This window comes from Mesoplodon mirus, assembly GCF_964341445.2.
Source record: "Mesoplodon mirus genome assembly, chromosome: 6".
Classification (NCBI taxonomy): domain Eukaryota; kingdom Metazoa; phylum Chordata; class Mammalia; order Artiodactyla; family Ziphiidae; genus Mesoplodon; species Mesoplodon mirus.
In genome coordinates this window covers 15,801,991-15,824,647 of record NC_138982.1, presented here as the reverse complement: position 1 = coordinate 15,824,647, position 22,657 = coordinate 15,801,991, and the positions used below count along the sequence as shown (strand labels likewise).

General features: G+C 39.0%; 1 long non-coding RNA gene across 1 annotated transcript in view; it reads left to right on the top strand.

Annotated features, from left to right (window-relative positions):
- The window catches only part of LOC309806658, a 33,069-nt gene extending 18,808 nt beyond the window's left edge, over positions 1-14,261 (top strand). The window contains exons 2-4 of the long non-coding RNA XR_014294415.1: positions 10,191-10,248; positions 10,330-10,399; positions 13,637-14,261. This is a non-coding gene — a long non-coding RNA (uncharacterized lncRNA). The remainder of the gene's footprint in view (positions 1-10,190; positions 10,249-10,329; positions 10,400-13,636) is intronic.
- Positions 14,262-22,657: the final 8,396 nt, after the last annotated feature.

Genomic DNA, 22,657 nt, shown 5'->3' with positions numbered 1-22,657 from the left:
TTTACATTCACTTATCTTTTTAAAGATTTTGACTTATTCCAACTACTGCCAGCACACATAGAATCTTTTCCACTCTAGAGGAGACAGAGCCCACTTTAAGCAACAGGAGTGGCCTTAACTACTTCTCTTGTGGTTTTGGGAGAGCGGGGGAAGAGAAGGAAAAAAAAGTCAGGAGGGTAGATGAAAGGGCTCCTTTCTAACAACCTTTTAAAAGTAAGATGCTTAGAAATACTTAACTATTGTAAACTTTGCCTCCCATATTTGCCAAGTGCCTGAAAAAAAGAAATAAGGGAGACTGTAATAGTGGGCTATTAAGATAGAAAGAAGAAAGGCAACAAAGATAAATCCAGGGAAGGAAGGATGCCTGTGTATAGACACCAGAGAAGGAAGCAGGTCATAAATGTCGGGACCCTTGGCGCTATGAAGCACTTGTCCTTCCGTTCGTCTGTGGATGATGTAAAATAAATAACATCCTACACTTCTTATTTTCATTCCAGTTGGCTCAAGTGCATGAACTTTGAGAACTGGGTCATCTGTTCCTCCTACTGCTGATAAAAAATTTTGAACTGAGTAATTTTACCATGTATAAGCCTGATTATCTATCAAAAGAATCTTCTGAGACAATTGGGTAGTGAGTGGACCTTTTAAGCCAGAGACATACTGTTGACATTATTTTAAGGGTCCTGGAGCAGCCTGTAAACCAGTGGTTTTCAAAACTATTTTCATTCATGATCCATTGTAAGAAATCTATTTTACATCACAACACATGTATATACACACATACACATAAATCTAAATTACTAAAATAAAAGTTTTGTGAAAAAATACTTCACCTTATTAGATATGATGCATTCTGATATTTGCCATTTCACTCTTTTTTTTTTTTTTCAAAAATTCTGGTTTGTAACCCATTAAATTGATTTTACCACCAACTAAAGAGTTGAGACTCAGGGTGTGAAACACAGACATGAGCAAATCAGGGTACTGGATGGACTCAAGAATAACATGAGATTCAAGAATATGTTATTCGAATCAGACAAGTTTTGTACAGTTCAGAAGTTACCAACTTTGTGATTTATTTGCCATAATGTAAGACTTCAAACTTTTTGGAATCAAGCGTTTTTTGTTATCAATATGTGGCTTCCACTGGTAAAAGATGATTTGGCAGTATAGCTCTTTTAAATATTATACATGGTGCAGCGAAAAGAATGATTTCTTAGTTCCAGAAGGTTCAAGTATAAAGTTAGGGCCTGAAATTATAAAGAAAGTGAATAGTCTAAGCAGACAACTGAAAGAAAAAATGGACAACTGTCTGGAGGTAGCAAAGAGTTCTGAAAAATTTCAAAACGGTCACTATGACATTGCACTTTTACTACTGAATTTACTTTTCCAAGGGACAATGAACCCTTCCAAGAATTTCACAATTAAGAGATCTTAAACTTTCCCTATGCCCCTCTTGATAAATGCAAGTTTCCTCTCTGTGTTATTTCTTCATTCTTTAAAGATATATTTATTGAATGTCTACAATGTGTCCAGAAATCCAGAAACAAGCCAAAGGAAAAAACTTGTTCTCAGCATGATGACAATTCATTAGAGGAGTTGAAAGATTAACACAAGTACCCTACACAAAATAGACAATCTTCCCCAACAATCAGTGAGATCCCTCTCCTGACTGTTTCTCCTCCCAGGGAACTCAATTCATCCAATGGCAGGCTATTTCTATTGGGCTGGCCAAAAAGTTCATTCGGTTAATAAATACATTGTTCAATAAAGTTCTTGGTGAAAATGAAAAATGTCTTTTATTTTTACTTAAAATCGAACAAACTTTTTGGCCAACCCAGTATATTGGACAACTCTGGCTGTTAGGAAGTTCTTTATATTAAATTGTTTACTCAGTGACATCCATCACCAAATCCTATTTCTGTTCTCACACAGTTTAATAAGAAGCAAATTTGGAATAAACTCAACTTTACTGGATTGACATCAAGAAAGGATACACATTCCTAAGGCACTATGGAAATCTGAGCGGGTCCCATTCATTGTCACCTCAGTTTGAGGGAGAGTACCTCCTGGACTGAATCCTAAAATACAATCAGAACCATAGACTATTTTAGTTGACAAAGACCCTGCAAAGATTAATCTGACTTCTATAATTTTTCAAATAGGAAAATGAGTTTGTCACCTGATCCACTGAAATATTTTCTGGGAAACATGATTCTGATTTCACTAAGGACATCAGTGGGAAAATGGGATTCACTTTTCAGAGGTTAATTGTCAACTTTGCTGCAATAGATTTTTCTTCCTGAGGCTGACATTTGATATGGTTCAGCCCCTGAAATAACCTTAAATCTAAAGCTCTTTGTTTGATGATAAAGAATATGTGTAGGTAATATCCCCAACTGAGCTGAAGTTAGGAGGAACTAGTACAAACAACTAATAAATGGTAGTGGAGGCTTTTTAAGGCTATGGATTATTATTGATATAATATAATATAATAATATAATATAATATAATATAATATAATATAATATAAAAGTTTACCAAGGACTTTTACAAACCTGCTTGTTTAAAGCCTCACAATAATCTTTGAGGAAGCTATTTTTAACCCCTTATTTCACAAAAGGAAACTAAGGAAGAATACTGTTACACTCACAGCAAACTAGAACTGTAGATAGGTGTAATGATTTTCTAATCTAACTCCTTGATTGTACAGAACCTGAGGCATGAAAGGGTTAAGCAACATGATAGAATCAGGACTAGAATTTAGGAATCAGCCTCAGGAGATCTTATTGCCCAAGGTTCTGCACATGTTTGTCAAAATTCTATGGGAGTATTTTGTAAGTCTCTTTAGATGCTTCTAAACATTTATAAATGGAGCCATGCTATACATAGTATCATTCAACTTTATTTTCTCACTTGTCTCTAACTTGGACATCTTTCCATGTTGATACCTATGTTTCGTTCTCATTGTTATTTTTGAAGGGTGAAAAAATTGGTATTCACTACACACAGTCCAATGCAGCCATACCTATTATTTGTGGCCAGCTTGAGTCCTCACTTGTCCTTGCCCATGCAGTACTGATTATTAAGTATTTTGAAGACTTATTCCTAACCCTTTCTCTGCATTCCAAAAATAGGGCAACTGAATCTTTAAATTCTTGAAAGCAGCTAATCATATTTCTCAAAAAATCTAGAACTCAGCAAAGGCTAGAAATATGTGACGAGCATGCAGATCTTCACAAAGCAAGGTAGACAGTCTAGTGCTCTGGAAGCAAGGCTGAGGTCTTCCTGCAGATGCCTTGGCCAGATTTGGAGGCTGATATTTGGCAACAAAAGTTAACTTTTATTCTTGGATTTTCAGCAAGAATTCTGATGGTTGGAGCACCTTCCGCAGACATTCTAATCATTTTTACTTTAAGCCTTAATGATAGTCTCGCATAGTTCACAAAATCCAGCTGACCCTTGAACAAGGTGCGGGTTAGGGCAATTGAAAATCCAGTATAACTCCACAGTTGGCCCTCTGTATCCATGGTTCCGAATCCCTGGATGCAACCAACCACGGATCATGTAGTACTGTAATCTGTAGTACTTACTTTTGAAAAAAAATCCATTATTAGTGGACCCATGCAGTTCAAACCCATGTTGTCTAAGGATCCACTATAGAATTTTTCCCTCCCCACCATCTCTGGACACATGAGCAAACAGTTGAACAGAACACCCTTTTGATGGAGCCATCAAAATGGCTGAAAAGGACAATGATTTGACTGAGAGCAAAAACTGATGTTCGTCATTTGATGGTAGAATTGGACAGGAAAATAATTTGGAATTTCTTCTTAATTCTCTTGCCAGCTATAGCTTTGACAGAACACAGAATGTAAAATGGATTTTTTTTTAACTTCTAACTTCAAGATAGAAAACTTTCACCACCCTTGTGACTTCCTTATTCAATTTCATGTGTTGCCGACACCAGTGAATTGAAGAAAAATAAACAACTTCATAGCATTTTATATTAGATTTGCATGATTTTGACTATCAAGATGATAGTCACACAGAGCTGTTGAGTGTTGGGATTTACAACACACTGGGAAGTTGAATCTCTTTTTTTTTGCAATAAATGAGAAACCATAATTGACATGAGTTTCTTTTTTTCTTCCCATTGTAACAAACCACACTCCAATAATAGTAACAATGTAAAAAGGAGAAGGACTGAAGGGAACGTATATAGTCAGCTTGGTTGCGTAATGAGTGAGGCTGCTGGTGGTGATGGGTAGTGTAGTTGTTTTTTCCAAAGACTCAATTTTTCTAAATCTCCAAGAAATGGAATTTTTGTTGATTTTCCATTGATACATTTGTTCACAGTATAATACCTGCCATCATTTACTTCGATAACCCCCACTTATTTCTTGCAACTTTCTCAATTTATGGGCAGGAAGAAATAGAATAAGAGACAGAAATACATTTTGAAGGCCTGAAAGCCTTATTTTTGTACTATATTACTGTAATATCAAGGCAAACTTTAAAATAAAACTTACACTCATCTTGAAACAGAAAACATTCTGCTCATGTTGTGACATAGAGTGTATTGTACCACACAGGTGCTAACATCACAAGTAGCTAACAAACATGTCCTACCCTGAAGGGCCAACTCTGAATATTTCCTCATTCTAACTTTAGCACATCAGACCAGTCAGTATGCTTTGGTTTAGGTTTTCTTATTTTAGATACTTTTATGAAAACAACAAGTATTGCTTTTGATTCTTCCCCGGCCCCTGACCCAGCACACAAATTATATTATAAAATTGTACATGATTTTCAAATGACAGTATAGCCCTCTCTGGAGGTTTTTTTATTCTACACTCAGTTTTCTGTACCAACAAGCCTATCGTGACATCTGGATATTTGCTGTTAGATATTCCTTTCTTTGATGTAAGGAACGGAATCCTGTTCAAATGAAAGCAAACACCGCTAAGAGGGGTAATGTATAAAGATGGTGCCAGCCATTAACACCATAGCATAAATTGTTGAATTCAGATAATTGACATTTATTGCAGGATCTCTGAGGACCTGTGTCAGGCTCGGTGATAGTAAGGACATGTCCCTGAAGAGCATTTGACCCTTGTCTTCGTTTCATTGGGCAATGTTGGACAAGTTGGTTCAGTTTGGGGCTCAAGATCGTCATCTGTGAATTGAAGAGACTGGATTAGATTGGTAGTTTTCTAACCCTGGGGATGTTCAGTTTCCCCTCTAGGGAAGGAGAGGGCTCTAGCAGCTCTTGATTGTCTTAATTATATATTGATTTTTTTGTGTATATATTGCTTTTCTTTGATATATATTCATAATCTGTATTATTTGCTTTCTTCCTTTCAAGTTTTCTTTTGAAGAAAGAGTTTTGCAGCTAAAACATTACAAATGAACAGCTCTGAAAAGAATTCTACTAGATGACTTTTAGTGTTTTTAAAACTGTAAAACCTCCAATGACTTTCAATATTCTGTAATGTGATCCTATTTCCTCTATTTAGAGTAGGTAAGCCTCCTGAGGGGATATTTTCACAGAAAGGGGAGAAGGAAGGTGGGAGGTTTCTGGACATTGGCCAGACTAGGGTTCGTGGTGTTTGGTGTATGTCTGGGCCGTGGGTGTGGATGTGTAGGAGGATTTGGCAAAGTCTAACTTTGCCAGTTACTCAGTTTTGTCAAAGGCTAGCCCTGGAACTCACCAGAGCATGGACCACCTGCTTTGTGGTCGATCCTTCTGAGTGAAAGAAAAAGTCCCCCTGAGAGACTTAAGAATTTCCACAAATAGCTCCATTTCAGAGATGTCATCTCTCTCTAGGAAGTACACTTTCTGCCCCTTGTAGGAAAGAAGTTTAGGGCTCAATAATTCCATTGGACACATCTCAGCAAGAAAAATGTGGTTTAAAAAATAAGAATATAAGAGAAATTCTCTATAAAATAATCTTATCTGATATGAAGAAACTCTGAATATAAAACATATTATGTCTATAGCTCTTTTCTCCCAATCCCATCTTGGAATCTTTTCTAAAGTTGTTCCAAAACAACTCTTTTAACAAGGTCAAAAGAAATTTTAGGACTCTGTTTCAAAAGTCCTTTAAAGTATCAGGAAGTGCAAAATCACTAAATCACTGACTTAAACTGACTGAAACAGAGAAGGGCTGTTGATATTATTTTATGATGCTCAGATAAAATCTTGGATTGGGGGTAAGGATGGAAAAGAGTGGATGCTCTCTGGGATCAGTTGTCCCTGAAATCCTTTTGACTGAGGACCATAGGTTTTGAGGTTGACAGAAGGTACCTTCACCTTCCCCCCATTAAACTCTGGACACAAGATCAGAATAAAGTCAAATGGGCAAATCTACAATGGCCTCAGAGCAGCCCTTATAAAGCTGAAGGAGATGAGGGTGGATAGTTAGGCCTGGGCGTCCTAGCATCCTGGTGTTGGTCCTGACTGTGATAGCATACGTGGTTGGAGGTCTGAGACATGACATTCGCCTTATAGAGAACAGAGGGAGATCAGTAAAGTAGGAAGAGTTTCCCAGAGATTAGAGGGAAGTAGGCAAACCAAGGTAAAGGAAACAGTGATGGCTGGCTTGAGGACTAAGGTACAGGTAAGATGGAACTGTCCATAGATGGATCTCAGTGATCTGAGCAGTTGCTCAGGCTTGTGAGTGACTTCTGGCCAAGAACAATCCTGGATTTTAGGTGTGTGGTAGATGTAAATCTCATTTTTAATTTCTCTTGAGATTTCTCCTTTGACCCATGTGTTATTTAGAAGTGTGTTTTTTAATTTCCATGTATTTTGGGATTTTCCAGTTATCTTTCTGTTATTGATTTCTAGTTAATTCCATTGTGGTCCAAGAGCAGATATTGTATGATTTCTATTCTTTTACATTTGCTAAGGTGTATTTTATAGCCCAGAATGTGGTCTGCCTTGGGGAATGTTCCATGTGAGCTTGAGAAGAACATATATTTTGCTGTTGTTTTATGAAAGAGTCAATTATATCCAGTTGGTTGATAGCAGTATTGAGTTCAACTATATCCTTATTAATTTTCTGTCTGATAGGTATGTCCACTTCTTTTAGAGGGGTGTTGAATCTCCAACTATGATAGTAGTTTCATCTATTTCTCCTATCAGTTTTTGTCTCATGAGGTTTGACGCTCTGTTACATCTTTTCAGAGACTTGGCCCCTACCATTATGTAATGCCCCTCTTTATCCCTAATAATTTTCCTCACTTTGATTTCTGTTCGGTCTAAAGTTAATATTGCTACTCCTGCTTTCTTTTCTTTTTATATAAATTTATTTATTTATTTAATTTTGGCCATGTTGGGTCTTTGTTGCTGCATGCAAGCTTTCTCTACTTGCAGTGAGCGGGGGCTACTCTTCGTTGTGGTGTGCAGGCTTCTCATTAAGGTGGCTTCTCTTGTTGTGGAGTACGGGCTCTAGGTGTGTGGGCTTCAGCAGTTGTGGAGCGAGGGCTCAGTAGTTGTAGCTCACGGGCTCTAGAGTGCAGGCTCAGTAGTTGTGGCTCACGGGCTCTAGAGTGCAGGCTCAGTAGTTGTGGCACACGGGCTTAGTTGCTCCACAGCACGTGGGATCTTCCCAGACCAGGGCTCGAACCCGTGTCCCCTGCATTGGCAGGTGGATTCTTAACCACTGCGCCACCAGGGAAGTCCAGCTACTTCTGCTTTCTATTGGTTAACGTTAGCATGGTATATTTTTCTTTATCCTGTTACTTTTAATCTATATGCACCTTTACATTTCAAGTGGAATTTTTGTAGAAAACATATAGTTGAGTCCTGTTTTTGTATCCACTCTGACCATCTCTGCCTTTTAATTGGTGCATTTAGACCACTGACATTCAAAATGATTATTGATATAGTGGGATTAATAGCTACTATATTAGTTACTGTGATTTTTATTCGTTGTCCTTGTTCTTTGTTCCTATTTTTGTCTTCCACTTTTTTCTGCCTTTTGTGTTTTTTTTGTTTTGTTTTGTTTTGTTTTGCTTTGCGGTACGCGGGCCTCTCACTGTTGTGGCCTCTCCCGTTGCGGAGCACAGGCTCCGGATGTGCAGGCTCAGCGGCCATGGCTCATGTGGGATCTTCCTGGACCGGGGCACGAACCCATGTCCCCTGCATCGGCAGGCGGACTCTCAACCACTGCGCCACCAGGGAAGCCCCCTTTTGTGGTTTTATTGAGCATTTTATGTGATTTCATCTTCTCCTATTTCTTAGCATATCAGTTATGCTTTTTCTTTTCCATTTCTTAATGATTGCCCTAGAGTTGCAATATACATTTACAACTAATCCAAGCCTACTTTCAGATAACACTCTACCACTTCATGGGTAGTGTGAGTACTTTATAATAACAAAATAATACTAATTCTTCCCTCCCATCCCTTTTATCATTGCTGTCATTCAGTTCATTTATATATACGCATCCATAAGCATATATATGCATGAGCAATATACACATGCATACATAATTGAATGCATTGTTGCTATTATTATTTTGAACAGTTATCTGTTAGATCAATTAAAAATAAGTAAAATAAAGGTTTTTTTTTTTACCTTCACTTATTCCTTCTTCAATGATCTTCCTTTCTTTATGTAGATCTGAGTTTCTGACCTATATTATTTTTCTTCTCTCTAACAATTTCTTTCAACATTTCTTGTAAGGCAGGTCTACTAGCAACAAATTTTCTCAATTTTTGTTTGAGAAAGTCCTTATTTCTCCTTCACTTTTTTTTTTTTTTTTTTTTTTTTTTTTTTTTGCGGTACGCAGGCCTCTCACCGTTGTGGCCTCTCCCATTGCGGAGCACAGGCTCCGGACGCGCAGGCTCAGCGGCCATGGCTCACGGGCCCAGACACTCCACAGCATGTGGGATCCTCCCGGACTGGGGCACGAACCCGTGTACCCTGCATCGACAGGCGGACTCTCAACCACTGCGCCACCAGGGAAGCCGTCTCCTTCACTTTTGAAGGATAACTTCATAGGGTACAGAATTCTAGGTTGGTATCTACTCTCTTCTTGCCTGCATGGTTTCTAGAGAGGTTGGATGTAGTTCTTATCTTTCTTTGTTCCTCTGTGGGCAAGGTTTTTTCTCTCTGGCTTCTTTCAAGACTTTTTTCTTCTTCTTTGATTTTCTGTAGTTTGAAAAATGATATGTCTAGGTATAGTTTTGGGTTTTTTTGTTTTTTGTTTGTTTGTTTTTAATCCTGCTTGGTGTTCTCTGAGCTTCCTGGATATGTCGTTTGTGTTGACATTAATTTGGGGAAATTCTCAGTTTTTGAATACCATTCATGAATTTCAGAAATTTGAAATTATTATTTCAAATATTTTATCTGTCCCTATCTCTCTTTCTTTTCCTTCTGATATTCCCATTATGCATGTGTTATATCCTTTTTGGTTATCCCACAGTCCTTGGACATTCTGTTCTGTTTCTTTTCAGTCTTTGTTCTCTTTGCTTTTTAGTTTTCAAGATTTCTACTGAGATATCCTCAAGTTTAGAGATTCTTTCCTCAGCTGTGTCCAGTCTACTAATAAGCCCATCAAAGGCATTCTTCATTTCTGTTGCAATATTTTTGATCTCCAGCATTTCTTTTTGGTTCTTCTTTTAGGATTCACATCTTTCTGCTTACATTGCCCACCTATTCTACTTTATCTATTAGATCCCTTAGCATATTAATCATAGTTGTTCTAAATTCCTGGTCTGATAATTCCAATACCATTGCCACTTCTGGTTCTGATGATTGCTCTATCTCTTCAAATTTTTTGTCTTGTAGTATGCTTTGTATGTTTTTGTTGACAGCTAGGCATAATGTACTAGATAAAAGGAACTGCTGTAAATAAACCTTTAGTAATGTGACAGTGAGGTGTGGGGAGAGGGGAAGTGTTCTATACTCCTATGATTAGATCTCAGTCTTTCAGTGAGCCTATGCTTCTAGACTATGGACTTCAAAAGTGTTTCTCTGTATTTTTCTCCCCTCTTAGGTGTGTCAGGATGGCTAGAGTGGGCTGGAGTTGGGTATTTCCCCTCCCCATGTCAGTTAGGTTGTGATAATACCCTAGCAGGTAGGGTCTGGTGAAATAGTGCCACCTGAGGGCAGGGCTTGTTAGGAACAAAATGCTCTGGCATATTTCAAAATGGTTTATTTTCCCCTCCTCCTGCAGGGAGCTCAAGAGGATTTCCCCCCAAATTTACTGTGGGAAACTGGTCAAGCTCCTGGAGGTAAATCTTACAATATTGTTGGGGTCCCCGTATGACTGGGTGCCCCTGGAGTTTTTAACTCTCATATTTTTTCTCACTCAGCCTCCAGCAATTCATTAATTACAGATCAGGGAATTTTCCTACCCAGACGTACTCCTGAGTCTCTGTTCTGGTAAGCAGCAGCTCCCTGTGTTCGCATGTCTCTCTCTTCAATCTTGGGGGCAGTGATTAGCCCTGTGTCCTCCCTGCTCTTAAGGATCCAGGAAGAATTGTTGATTTTTCAGTCTGTTCGGCTTTTTACTTGTTGTTAAGACACAGTGGCAACTTTCAGGCACCTTATATGCAGAACCAGCTGTACATCTTATTAAATGCCAGTCAGTGTCACTGAGAGAGCTTTTTATTGAAGGCGGAGGAATTTAAAATATACCAAGAGACTCCAGCTACCCAATGAGTTCTAATTATTAATATTTCGCTCCATCTAGGAGGATCGGAGCAAGTGTGAAGTGCCTGGTGAGAGTGAAGGATGGGCTGGGGTCTAAGAGAAAGTCTTGCTACAGTCACCAGGCTGCCCAAACAGGGTGCTTGGCCTTCCTTAAAACTCTACAATCCTTCTTAGAAAGGCAACAGTCACAATGAAAGGATCTAACTTGGCTCAGGCTTCATCCTCTATGAGGCAGTATCTATAAAGTGGGTGTATGGCTGGTCAGTAAAGCTGCTCAGAGGATTTGCTCTGTGTATATAACATGTTATTTTGTTTCTCCATAAATCCCAAGTAGTTATCAAGTGTCAGTTCTTTCTGTCAGTTCTAACTCACTGTTACTTTTTTGAATAGGAAGAGATAGCATATGATGTGTCCTATATTGAGAATTTTTAAGGTAACAGGCTATTCTATTGTACGGAAAAAGTCAAAACCACATTATATTTACATTTTTAAGTAAAAATCAGCGAAAGAAATAATACAATATTTTGTGTGGTTGATGATATCATAGTGTCTATTTTTTTTAAAACTTCTGAAGTCCAGTAAAGGATCTACAAACCTGTGTTGAGAGAACTGTGTTCTCGTAGAGAACAGAAGAGATAGAGTCTGATAAAATGCGCGTGTGCCTCCTAGTATAATAGAGGTGCCTTCTGATTTTGCAGTATCTCTAGTCAATGAAGCCACAGGGTGAGATCATTTGGAACATTTTACATTAAATTAGGGGAGGCTAGATAAGGGAGAGAAGCACAACTTTAACATACAATCTGGTTTAATCAAAACCAGGAAACCATGAACTCTTTGGGACTCAGAAGGAAAAAGGAGAACTTGTAATATATAGGCGCCAATGCTGCTGCTCTGTGACAGCTTCTACTTAATGGGGAAGCCGTGGTTTTTTCCAAGGTAAAGATAGTAAATCTGATTAGGGATCTGCCTAGAACAGGGAGTGTACTCTGATCTCTGGAAGAAGGTTTTGCCCTCAACAGGAAGCCTCACCACATCCTATGTGTACACTGGATGACTAATATTTATTATAGAGCCATGTGATGGAACAGTGAACAAAGGTTGTTCCTGGTCACCTTAGGTCCATCACCACAATCACTCCTCTTTGGAACGTGACATATTGCCCACCTCCTAGGACAGTTTTTGAGCCACCAACAAATGTTACTTTATAAATACAGCTCAGAACCCCCAAGGAATATGTTAGGACAACTTATCAAACATACTGTCTCTCACCTTGTCTCTCAGCTGCAAAAGGACTCTCCCAACACTTCCTTCGTCCTCGTGGCTGTGCTGTGATTGGCTGTGAATGATGTCATGACACTGTTTACTTTTCTTAGTTGAAGGCAAGGACTGGAGTGTGATAAGTGTGTCTACATTGTGTTAGGTAATAGGAGAAACTGTACACATAGATCTTGAGCCATGTTGTACTAATTTACTATGAGCCTATGATGTGGCAACTCAATGAAACACACCTCATCTGTGTGTCTTTTGTTATTTACAACTTTTGGAAGTTTCTGTTTACCTTGGGTTCTTCCTCTTGGACTCTCTTTCTAAGTTTAGCAGTTGAGCCCTACTATTAACAAGCTGTGTCTTTCCACAAACACAAAGCAAATTACTAGGCACAATTTGAAAAGAGATTTGTGGACTGAGTTCTGCCTTGACCAAGTTTTAAGATAAGTAGGCTTTGTTTATAATTGAGAGTTGAATTGCCAGGTCTTTTGCAGCTCATTTCCACAAAGAAGAAAATGCCTGGAAAGGAGAAATTTGATTAGGTGTTTTTTAGAAAAATATTACTATATCTCATGGGTTTAGTAGTATTTCTGGCATTTCTAGAGAGGTAGGAGAAGGCTCATCGTAGAGTCTACAAATAACTCTTTAATAGATAAAGAAGAATGTAGGCAATGCTATTCAGCTAGATATCGTGGATTAGACCAGAAAGTTTTTAGGAGAGGTAAATTCTATCAAAATGTCTTCAAAGTTTTATTTTTTTATTTTTATTTTTTTACAGAATAATTTCACCCTGCTCCATACAAAATGTACGGCAGAAATTTTGGTCACACAGTCAAAATAAGAACAATAATTTTCACAGTTACTTTAATTATAATTTGGAGGTAGAATGTCCAGTGAAAAGTTATGAACTCCAATTAAATAAAAATTGCACTTAAGAATCCAAGGGGCATCCTAAGGCAATGGCTTTGGACATTTAATGCCTTCATATCCTCAGTATTCCATCCACGTGATAAGCCTCACAAATTGTTGATACTGATGAGAGATATTTCACATGATTTTAGCATACTCATTAGGAGCATTCGTATATTAAAATATCCCTCAAGGTTAATTCTTATTTCATTGACAACTTTGGCTGCCTCCATGGGATTTCCAGAAGTTGCATTATTCTTTAAAGGCATTTAGCACAACTCACTCACTTGAAACTGCTTTTGTGGACAAAATTCAAAATGTGCTATCTTTATTATACACATTCATATTCTATTTTTATTTATTTATTTATTTTTTGTGGTATGCGGGCCTCTCACTGTTGTGGCCTCTCCCGTTGCGGAGCACAGGCTCAGTGGCCATGGCTCACGGGCCTAGCCTCTCCACGGCATGTGGGATCTTCCTGGACTGGGGCACGAACCCGTGTCCCCTGCATTGGCAGGCGGACTCTCAACCACTGCGCCACCAGGGAAGCCCCACATTCATATTCTAAAAGGTAAATTTATCTAGGTAAACATACTTTTGGATTCTCATTAGAGTATGTATTGGCCTGGAGACTATTAAACTTTATATAAATATTATTTATAGGTATTAACCAAAAATTCCCTAAAATATCTAAAATCTTGAACTTGAGAGATAAAATCACTGTAAAATGTATTTAAAGTTAAGAACTTCTCTAAGGTATTGTAAATCACTTACCTGTACTGTGCTTTGTAGAATCACAGCTTGGACAAGACCACAAGAACCTAAGAATAACCAATGACCCACAACATCCAGCCTGTCTTCAGATACTTCCTATGATTGAGAACTTGCCTTTCGTGATAACTCTTCCAACTTTCACAGGAAAAGTTTTCAGAAGAATTTTACCTGGTTGACTTTGGTCAACAGGTTTAAGCTTCTGGGTCTCGGGGTCTTTTTACTTGTAAAATTGTTCCATATTTGTTGCATTTCTACTGTGGATCAGGCAGCCCCAAATATTTTTTTGGTGGGTGGGGGGGAACCAAGGCAGGGTATAAATAAACAGATTGATGAAATGAAAAATAAGCTGCACAGAAATTTTAGTCTTTGGGGATATAAAGTTGAACAAGACAATAGTCTAAATGGAGAGATGGGGACATAATCAAACGCTTATGAGGACAATACAATGAGTAATTTATTAAGGTTCAGGAAATTTTGGGGACACTGGGAGCTGGGGACACTGCTTGCTATTTGCTCTTTTCCCAGCTCCCTCCCACGTGCAAGCTCAAAGTGCTGATTTACTATAAAAACTGGATCAGGACTTCCCTCCAGGTGCCTCCTATCCATGCCCTCCAAAGTCCCCTAGACTGTAAACCCCAGTGAAGGCAGGGACCCCATTGATTTTATTCATCCTTTTATCCATCTCACTGAGCCCAGATTCTGTCTTATGGAGACCCCAAGTAAGTATATATTGAATAAATGAATAAATGAGTTGTATCCAGAAGCTAATGGGGAGCTACTAATGGAAGTTATTTAAAGTAATGACATGAGCTTTCTTTCCCTTATTACTCCATCTGGAAACATACTTCTGGTAGCAAATGGGGATATGGGTCAAAGGAGGCCACGTAAGGGGATATTATGATAATTCAAGTAAGGAGTAATGAGGGGATGAAATAGGGTGATGCTGAGGATACTGGCGGGCAGTAGCCTTGATGATTGACTGGGCAATGGGGAGGGTGAAGAAGTAAGAGGAGTTGAAGGTTATTTTCTGAGTTCTGGTTTTGTATTTTTCCAAATAAGGCACATGGGAGGAAGAGCAGTTTCTAGAAGCAGACTATGAGTTCAGCTTTGGACATGTTGCACCAAATATGACTGTGGATGGTAAGATTGGGAGATGCTTGCTGGGCACTTATCAGACCAGGTCGGAGCTCACATTGCAGACACTGTTGCCAACTCTGCAACACCCATTCCACTCCTCTCTCAGTGAATTAGGAAATTGGCCTCATCTCGAAGGTAGGCCTGATTGATCTAAAAGTATCCTACTTGCCAGAAATTAGTTCAGGAATAGGCATGTGATCTAATTCCCATCAATGAGAGGCAAGGAGGCTTCTGGAAAGGCATGGGAAGCCAGGCTTTCTCTCTCAGTGGATTTGGATGAGGAAGCCTATAGCTCTGGTGCTGCTGACAACTTTCCTACAGACACAAAGGTGTTAAGCTACAGGATGAGGCCAGCACTGAAGACTGCAGAGTGCAGAGGGAAAACCTGTTTCCTTGACGATGTTGTTGAATCTGTGCATCAGCCATCTTGGAAGCTTACTCTACCACTGGATGGCCTCTCACATGAGCGTTTTCATATCTTTTATGATCATTGGGTGAGGATCTTATTAATGGCAGTTGAAAGCATCCTAACTGAAACGGCTGAAGCTATACATCTGATGGTCACCAGCCATGGGGTGACAGCTAAAGCCGGAGATGTTAAAGAGATTACCTGGGAAACGTAGGCTGAGAATGGAGTTCTGGGCACCTTGCACTTATTTTTGCATCCAATCTGATTCTAACCTATGAATCAAGATTTTTTTTTAGCCACACTCAATCTCCCTAAGTCTATCCTTTAACCAGTAGTCCTGTGACTCTGAACAATCTACAAATCCTTTAGCCTTTCTGTGTTTCAGTGAGCTGAACAGTGAATTGGGGGGATATTGTCTGTCCATACACCGATTATACATATACACCTATACGAACAAGTTCAGGTTTTGTAGGTCTTGACGCATATACAATCTTGAGAGACCCTCTTAAAAACTGGGTACAGAGGCTTGGAAGGAAGCGGAGCAAGTGAGGGGCCCTAAGGTTTCAAGGCACATCTTTGTCTGCTTAACTTTCAGGTTGTTGTGTGGAATGAGTGAGATACAGCATGTGACGTGTTTAACGCATGGTAATTGTTCAATAACAGTTAGCTGGAGTGATTAGGAATAACACATAATTTAGATCTAGACTATGGTGAGGCACTGCTATCTGTATTTATTTAATTTTTACGTTGCTAGTTTAAACTCTTCCCCGCACTTCTGAGCAGAGTTCTTGCTAACTCCCCCTCCCTCACTCTACCTATAAGGCCCACTTCTCCACTAGGCAAAGGGGAAAGGTGCCTTGGGCCCATAATAATTTAGAAGCACACAAAAATGTTTTTATTTCTTTTAAAATCAGCAGAAAAACATGACCTTTCAGGTTAAAACAGTTTAATACAAATATCAGTATATTCACCTTTATTCCAACGCTGTAGTAAAATCTAATTTTTAATATTTTCTTATGGAGAATGAAACCCATAAGGCAAAAGTTCCCAAGGCCCACAAAAGTCAGTATGCAGCCCTGCTATCTGCTTCTGCCCTTTGGTCACTTTTTCTGTTTTCCATTATTTTCTACACCTTCATCTCTTCCTTGTCTCTCCCCACTCTTCACTGTTTTAAACCGATTATTCTCCTACCTCTAGCATTTTCTGGTCTATATCCATACGACTATCTCGTGTAAAATGAAAAAATAAAAACAAGCATTTTCCTTGTGTTTCTTCCCTGTCTCAGCCTTTTAATTCCTCAGGTTATCAGCTTTCAGAGTGAAGACACAAAATCCCTTTGAGAATGGAAGACTCAGAATAGAGAGTTTGAGACACACCTTCTGAAACTGCAGCCTCCTGAGAGTCACAGCAAAGAGTGTTGCCGCTCTGCATTTCACACTGGAACACAGTGTAGACGACGAACATTCATTAGGATTACGGAGCCAGGGAGGCTTACCGCGCTGTGACAGCTCACAAGAAAGAGAATGCTGCTTCTTCTTTTGGATGCAATTCTGAGTGTCATGTATGTATTAATCCTTGGGCTCAAGCCAAGTTACATTGGTGTGAGATGCAATCTATTATTTTTAGGTCATATTGGGTAGGGGCGGAGGCTATCATTTTAGGTTAGTAAGAAGGTAGGTTGGGTTAATTTCAGATGATCGAGTTTCCTGTTATGAGCCTTCCTTCAAAAAACTAATTTTGGAATGTTATCATTTATAGTTCATGCTTATGGAGAACTTAATGTTGGAAGCATTCCTTAGATCAAGGGGATTTCACGCCTGGGTAATTTTCAAGTTGTATTGTTTTCCAGCTTACTTGCCTGACTTAGAATCCCTACTGCTTCTTAAATTTCACAAATAAATGACTTAAAGACAAAAGCTTACACACCAAAAACAAACCAGTACTTAACTCCCTCTTCCAAAACCCCCACTGTCCTGAGGGAGATATACATAAAGTAAGAAAAAAAGTGGCAAGTTTCCTGTTTCATGAATGCCTTGAATTCTAATTATTTCTTAAAGACAGATTGAAAACAAAGGTTTTTATGAATAATGATTATTAAGATTGTAATCTCTAAACTCTGGCATATAAGTCTCTGATTTACCGTATAAGTTCACACTGATTACCCAAGATGATTTCCAGATGTTTACTCTCTGCATGTAATTAAATTTTGCTAAAAATTATAACTGACTCAGTTGCTTGAAAAAAAGAACTGTCAACAGAAACATGAAAGAAGTTTTCACTGAGATATTTTTCCCTTCACGGTAGTCACTCCTCTCATGACAGAAATCTCTTTCCTCAAAAATCTCTGGCTCACTTAAACCCACTCCTGATTTTAACCGGAGAAGAGAAAGTTGCTCTAAGACACGCGATGGATTGATCACTTCAAGTCCATCATTTGCGAGGAAACTGCCACAGAATTTGTATGACAGCGTAGAAAATTGGCACAAGTAAATGATTGAGTCTGTATTCACAGGCGTAAAAGGGAATAGAAAAATATGACAATGGGCAGTAAAATTAAAACTTCAGGGAGAATCAAAGTATCATGGAAAAACAAGTAAGAGCATTGTCTGTTTATGTACTGGGAACTGAAATTATAAGTTTGGGAAAATCTGTGCAATATATCAGCTAGAATGTGAGTATAATGCACAATAGCAAATGAGGAGACAGATACCATGTGATGGAAAAGGAAAAAAGTCAGGCAAGAAAAGAGTTCAAAGATGCATATCAGGTAGAAAGCATTTAAATACATTAGAAAGAAGGAGATGGTAAAATAATCAAATGCAGAGGAATAAAGCTGAGGGGAAACACAGAGAGAAGAAGAAGGAGGCCAAATAATTTGACAAGAGAGGAAGGATGAAAAGATAGAATGAGAGCAAGCACCAGGCAATGGTTCTTAATGACCTGTTTCTCATGAAAAATGTATTATCCTGGAAGGGAATGATTTTTCTCCTCCCACACACTACTTTGATTTGTGTGTCTACAACACACCGAGCCCACTGGGATGCAGCCGATGGATTCAGAGCCTCCAGGATGATCAACAAGAGACTGCCGTTCCAGACACCAAATGCAGTGTACATAATTACATATCAATGCAAGTCAACTAACATTGATGGAGTGTGTACTCTCAGGATGAAGCAGGCATCAGCACTGTGACAGAAGTTCGGGGTCTTGACAGAAATGCAAAACCCCAAATGAACCACAATGGTGATTCATGGGGAGGAAGACTCAAAAAGGGTAAATGTAACTTGACCCAGAAGTTCTTAACCTTATTCTGAATAACGGACTTTGCATATTTGATGAAAGTCTCAGGCTTTTACCCCAGAAAACGCACATTTGTGTGTACAAACAAAATTGTGTTTATGTCAAAAGGTTTATAGATCTCCTGAAGTCTGTGCTCCCCCTACTTTAAGATCTTAGAGTTCTGAATTTTAATACAGAACAATGTTTAATAGGCCACTATTTAAACTACTTACTGATTCACTTCAGTTACAACCTTAGGAATTACTGTAATTACTGAATTTAACTAAAGAGTGAGGCACAGATGTTGTCCCTCTGGGAAATCTTTATTCAAACATGACTTCTTCAATCTTCCGGCAGGGTTGGATTTTTTGTTTATGTATTATTTATACGTTGCTGTGTTCTAGAAAAAAAATTTGACTTGTAAAATGCATATAATGCAAAATAACAAAATAAGTACTTGGAGGAATCAGGTGAAATAAAAACATGAGTAAAAAGCCCACAAAATCCAGAGACAAAAATTAGCAGAGTCATGGTAGATGTTAGCTACAATTTTGTAACTTTCTGGTAGCCAAAGCTAAGACAAAGACAGGCTTAATTACAAGACATAACATTTTATAAAACAAAAATTCATTATATATTAGGCTGCAAGTAACAGAAAACACAGTTAATAATGCTTTACATGAATCACTAACAGGAAGTCCAGAGGTGGGCACTTGTTCAGTCATGTTATCAGAGACCCGGGCTTTTTCTATCTGTCTTCCCTACTATCCTTAGGGTGTTGATTTTTATCACTCTGTAGCCTCACTGCCTCAAGTGGGCTGCTACAACCCCAGACATCACATCCATGACCAAGGTAGAGAGAAGAGGTAAGGACAGGCTAGAGATCTCTCCTCCCACATGTATTTTTCATCAGGAAAGTAATTGCCATCCCTTCCTTTTGCCAATTGCCATTGCTTCCTTGCAGACTTCCTTCTATGTTTCATGGCCACAACGGGATCATATGAATTCCCCCTCACTACAAGAGAGACTGGAAAAGTGAGCATCTGACTTTTTGGCCTTTACAGAGAAAGGAGGGCAGGCAAGGGCCTTGGGAATGGCTTTGGGTTAGTGTCTTCTACAGATAATATCAACAGTTTTTCCTGATGTAGAGCAGCCTCACTTCTGGGTGTCCTCAAAAGGAGGATACTGTGTGATTCCTCAGATTATGCCCTAAACATCAATGCATGCAGAAAATGCAGCAGCAAGTACTACTGTGTTCCATGAGACTTTGTGTTTCTCTCTATAGGCTGATGGCTTAGGCTAAGGCACAAATTTGGAAAAGGGAGGTCTACGAGGGATCAAACCTCAAGTTGACAGCCCTGTTATGATCTCGTTTAATCCAAGGGCAACAGTTAGCCTAGCTAGTGTAATGTATGGGCAGCAAGGTCCTTGTACCACTCCTTTGTAAATATTATTTCTCACAACTGGACTTTGAAGTAGAATGAGACCACAGGGACTTAAAGGCTGTAATCTCCAGCACAAACCTACCTGGAACATAAAAGCCTGCATTGCTGATAAGAGCAGACATAGATGCTTTAACAACCTGCTAGTGAGAGGGGAGGGTTAAGTGCTCCTTCTACAAATTCAGAAGCATAACCAACACGTATGCCTGCTGGATAAGTGTTCTCTGGCTGGTGAAGATGGGTCCCAAGAAGAAGAGGTAATCATTCTTTCTACTCTATTCCCTTAGCGCTGCATCTCCATCTCCATGATAGCATGTAGAGTCCAGGTTTATGTACCTCTATTACTGGTTATAAGCCTACTCATTTTGTAGCCCAAGACCATGTTATTTTTCGTATAACAGACAGGTATATTCTCAGAAATATCTAGAAAAAATATTCTTTTATTGAACAGTGGGTAGAGGTTGCTTAGATAATATCTGGAGGGAAACTTTGCACAAAGAAATCAATGACAACTTCCTTCCTGTTATTTCTAGTAGTAATGGCTTGAAATAAGCAGTATTTGAATTCTTATTGTTTAAAGACTGGAATACTAGATGCAATGGGTTAGACACTAGAGGATAAAAGTTCAAGGGAAGGGCTTCCCTGATGGCGCAGTGGTTGGGAGTCCGCCTGCCGATGCAGGGGACACGGGTTCTTGTCCTGGTCCGGGAAGATCCCACGTGCCGCGGAGCGGCTGGGCCCATGAATCATGGCCGCTGAGCCTGCGCGTCCAGAGCCTGTGCTCCGCAATGGGAGAGGCCACAACAGTGAGAGGCCCACGTACCGAAAAAAAAAAAAAAAAGTTCAAGGGAAGGAAGATGTATTTTCTCTTGAAGAACCTGTGAACTAGTTGTGAGGATAGGCATATTGTATCTGAGAAAGGAAGCCAAAACATTTACAACCGCTGTTGTTTTAATAAAGGGTAAATTCGACGTAGGGCAGAAAAAAGGTACAATTAAATTATAATGCTTTTGTGTCTAATTCCATGTCTAAGGTCTTTTGTTTGATAAAAAAGATTAAGGCCTATGACTTGTTTTATAATTGGAGGTGTTCCATAAATAAAGAGTTGGTGAATAGAGTTACCTGACATGGAATTTTAAAATATACTGGTGAAATATATTCTTCATCATGTATAATCAAGCTACATCTTTTGCATTAATTGTTGGTTTAGATTAGAAACACAATCTGCTAATTGTTTTTTTATTGCTATAGACATTAAGGCGGCATTCCCATCTTATTTGGGGTTTAGGAGCAAATGGAAAATGACATCATATAAATTACACACTAAGTTGCAGGAATAACAGGAAATGAAAGATGAACAAGACATGTGGGGAGAACAAAAAAGCTTATTTATTGTCACTGAAAGTTAAAAAGTTACGAGATGGGATGTCAGGGGTGCCAATTAGCTGGAGAGCATGAAATTCTGAGCAAAGAATTTCAGATTTCACATGCTAAGAAAAAGAGAGTGAAGGTACTTTAAAAAATATCGGACTGTTGGATTATAAAATCTTTGAGAATAATGACTGTCTTCCAGGTTTACATTTATTCACTCAATAAACTCTATGGCTCTGTGGGGGATCAAAAATAAATAAGAAATGTAATCCTTGCTCCTCTATGGTCCATGGTCTACTAGAGAAGAAATTATGTTTATACAAAAAGCTGTAATACAAGGTGGACTGTTTTAAATTCCATAGCAGGAATATAGATCAAGTTCCAGGGACTCTGCTATGTGAAGGAGTATCCCAGCTGTACGGCATTGAGAAAGGCTTCCTAGAAGAGGTGACATCTGAGCTGGATACTAAGGGATCAGTGGTGCTTTGACCTAGAGAGGCATCGGGAAGAAGAACATTCTAAGGAGGAGAAACAGTGTAGCTAAAGTGTTGGTGGCAGAAAAGAGAGGCATATGTATAGAGAATAGAAAACAATCCCGTTTTTCGGTCCATAAGAGTTCATTAAGTGGAAAAATGAGAGATAAAAATGAAAACAAGAGTTGAGGTCAGATTCTAGAGAGTCTGTTAGATTTAAATGAAGGCACTTGGACTTTATTTGGTAGATAATGAGAAGCTATCGATGCTTCTTGAGTACCTGACAGAAATTGAACACATGTTTTTCGAGTTGGAAGAGGCTTCAGATGATAGGAGCCAAGCTATCACTCTGTTCACTTTGAAGTGCCCAGCATAGCCTTAGCATGTAATAAATAGATGACAATATTTTTTAATTGGCAATTAGAGAAATACATGAGCAGGGAAGCCATCTAAGAAAATTATTGAGAATGTCTGACATCTCCAGGGGAACAAACATGGGATGGATCAGGTGTGCTCTGTTGGCACTCACTATTCATACCCATCCCCTTCTGCATGGTCCCTGTATCACAGGGGCTGGAAGGTTAACAGCTACATTTCTCAGGCTCCCTTGCTGCCAGGGTTTCAGATGCCTCCCATGAGATTCTGAAGGTGAAATGCAGGTGAAGGCCAATTTTATTTCTGCAGCAGTGACAGGTTCTGGCAGAAATTAGTTTTTGCTGTGGACAGACTTCACATCCCACTTTCTTGTGACCAGCTTCACGGATATGGGGCAACTGTAAAATTGGCAGCAGTTCCTTAACCTCTGGGTGTTGACAGTGATTTCCTGACCTCTGGTTCAGAGCTACAGGGTTATAACCTCGAAAACTAGCAGAGGCACGAGGTTTCTATCTAAGAGGACTTCCTCACTTACTTTTAGCTCTTCCAATAA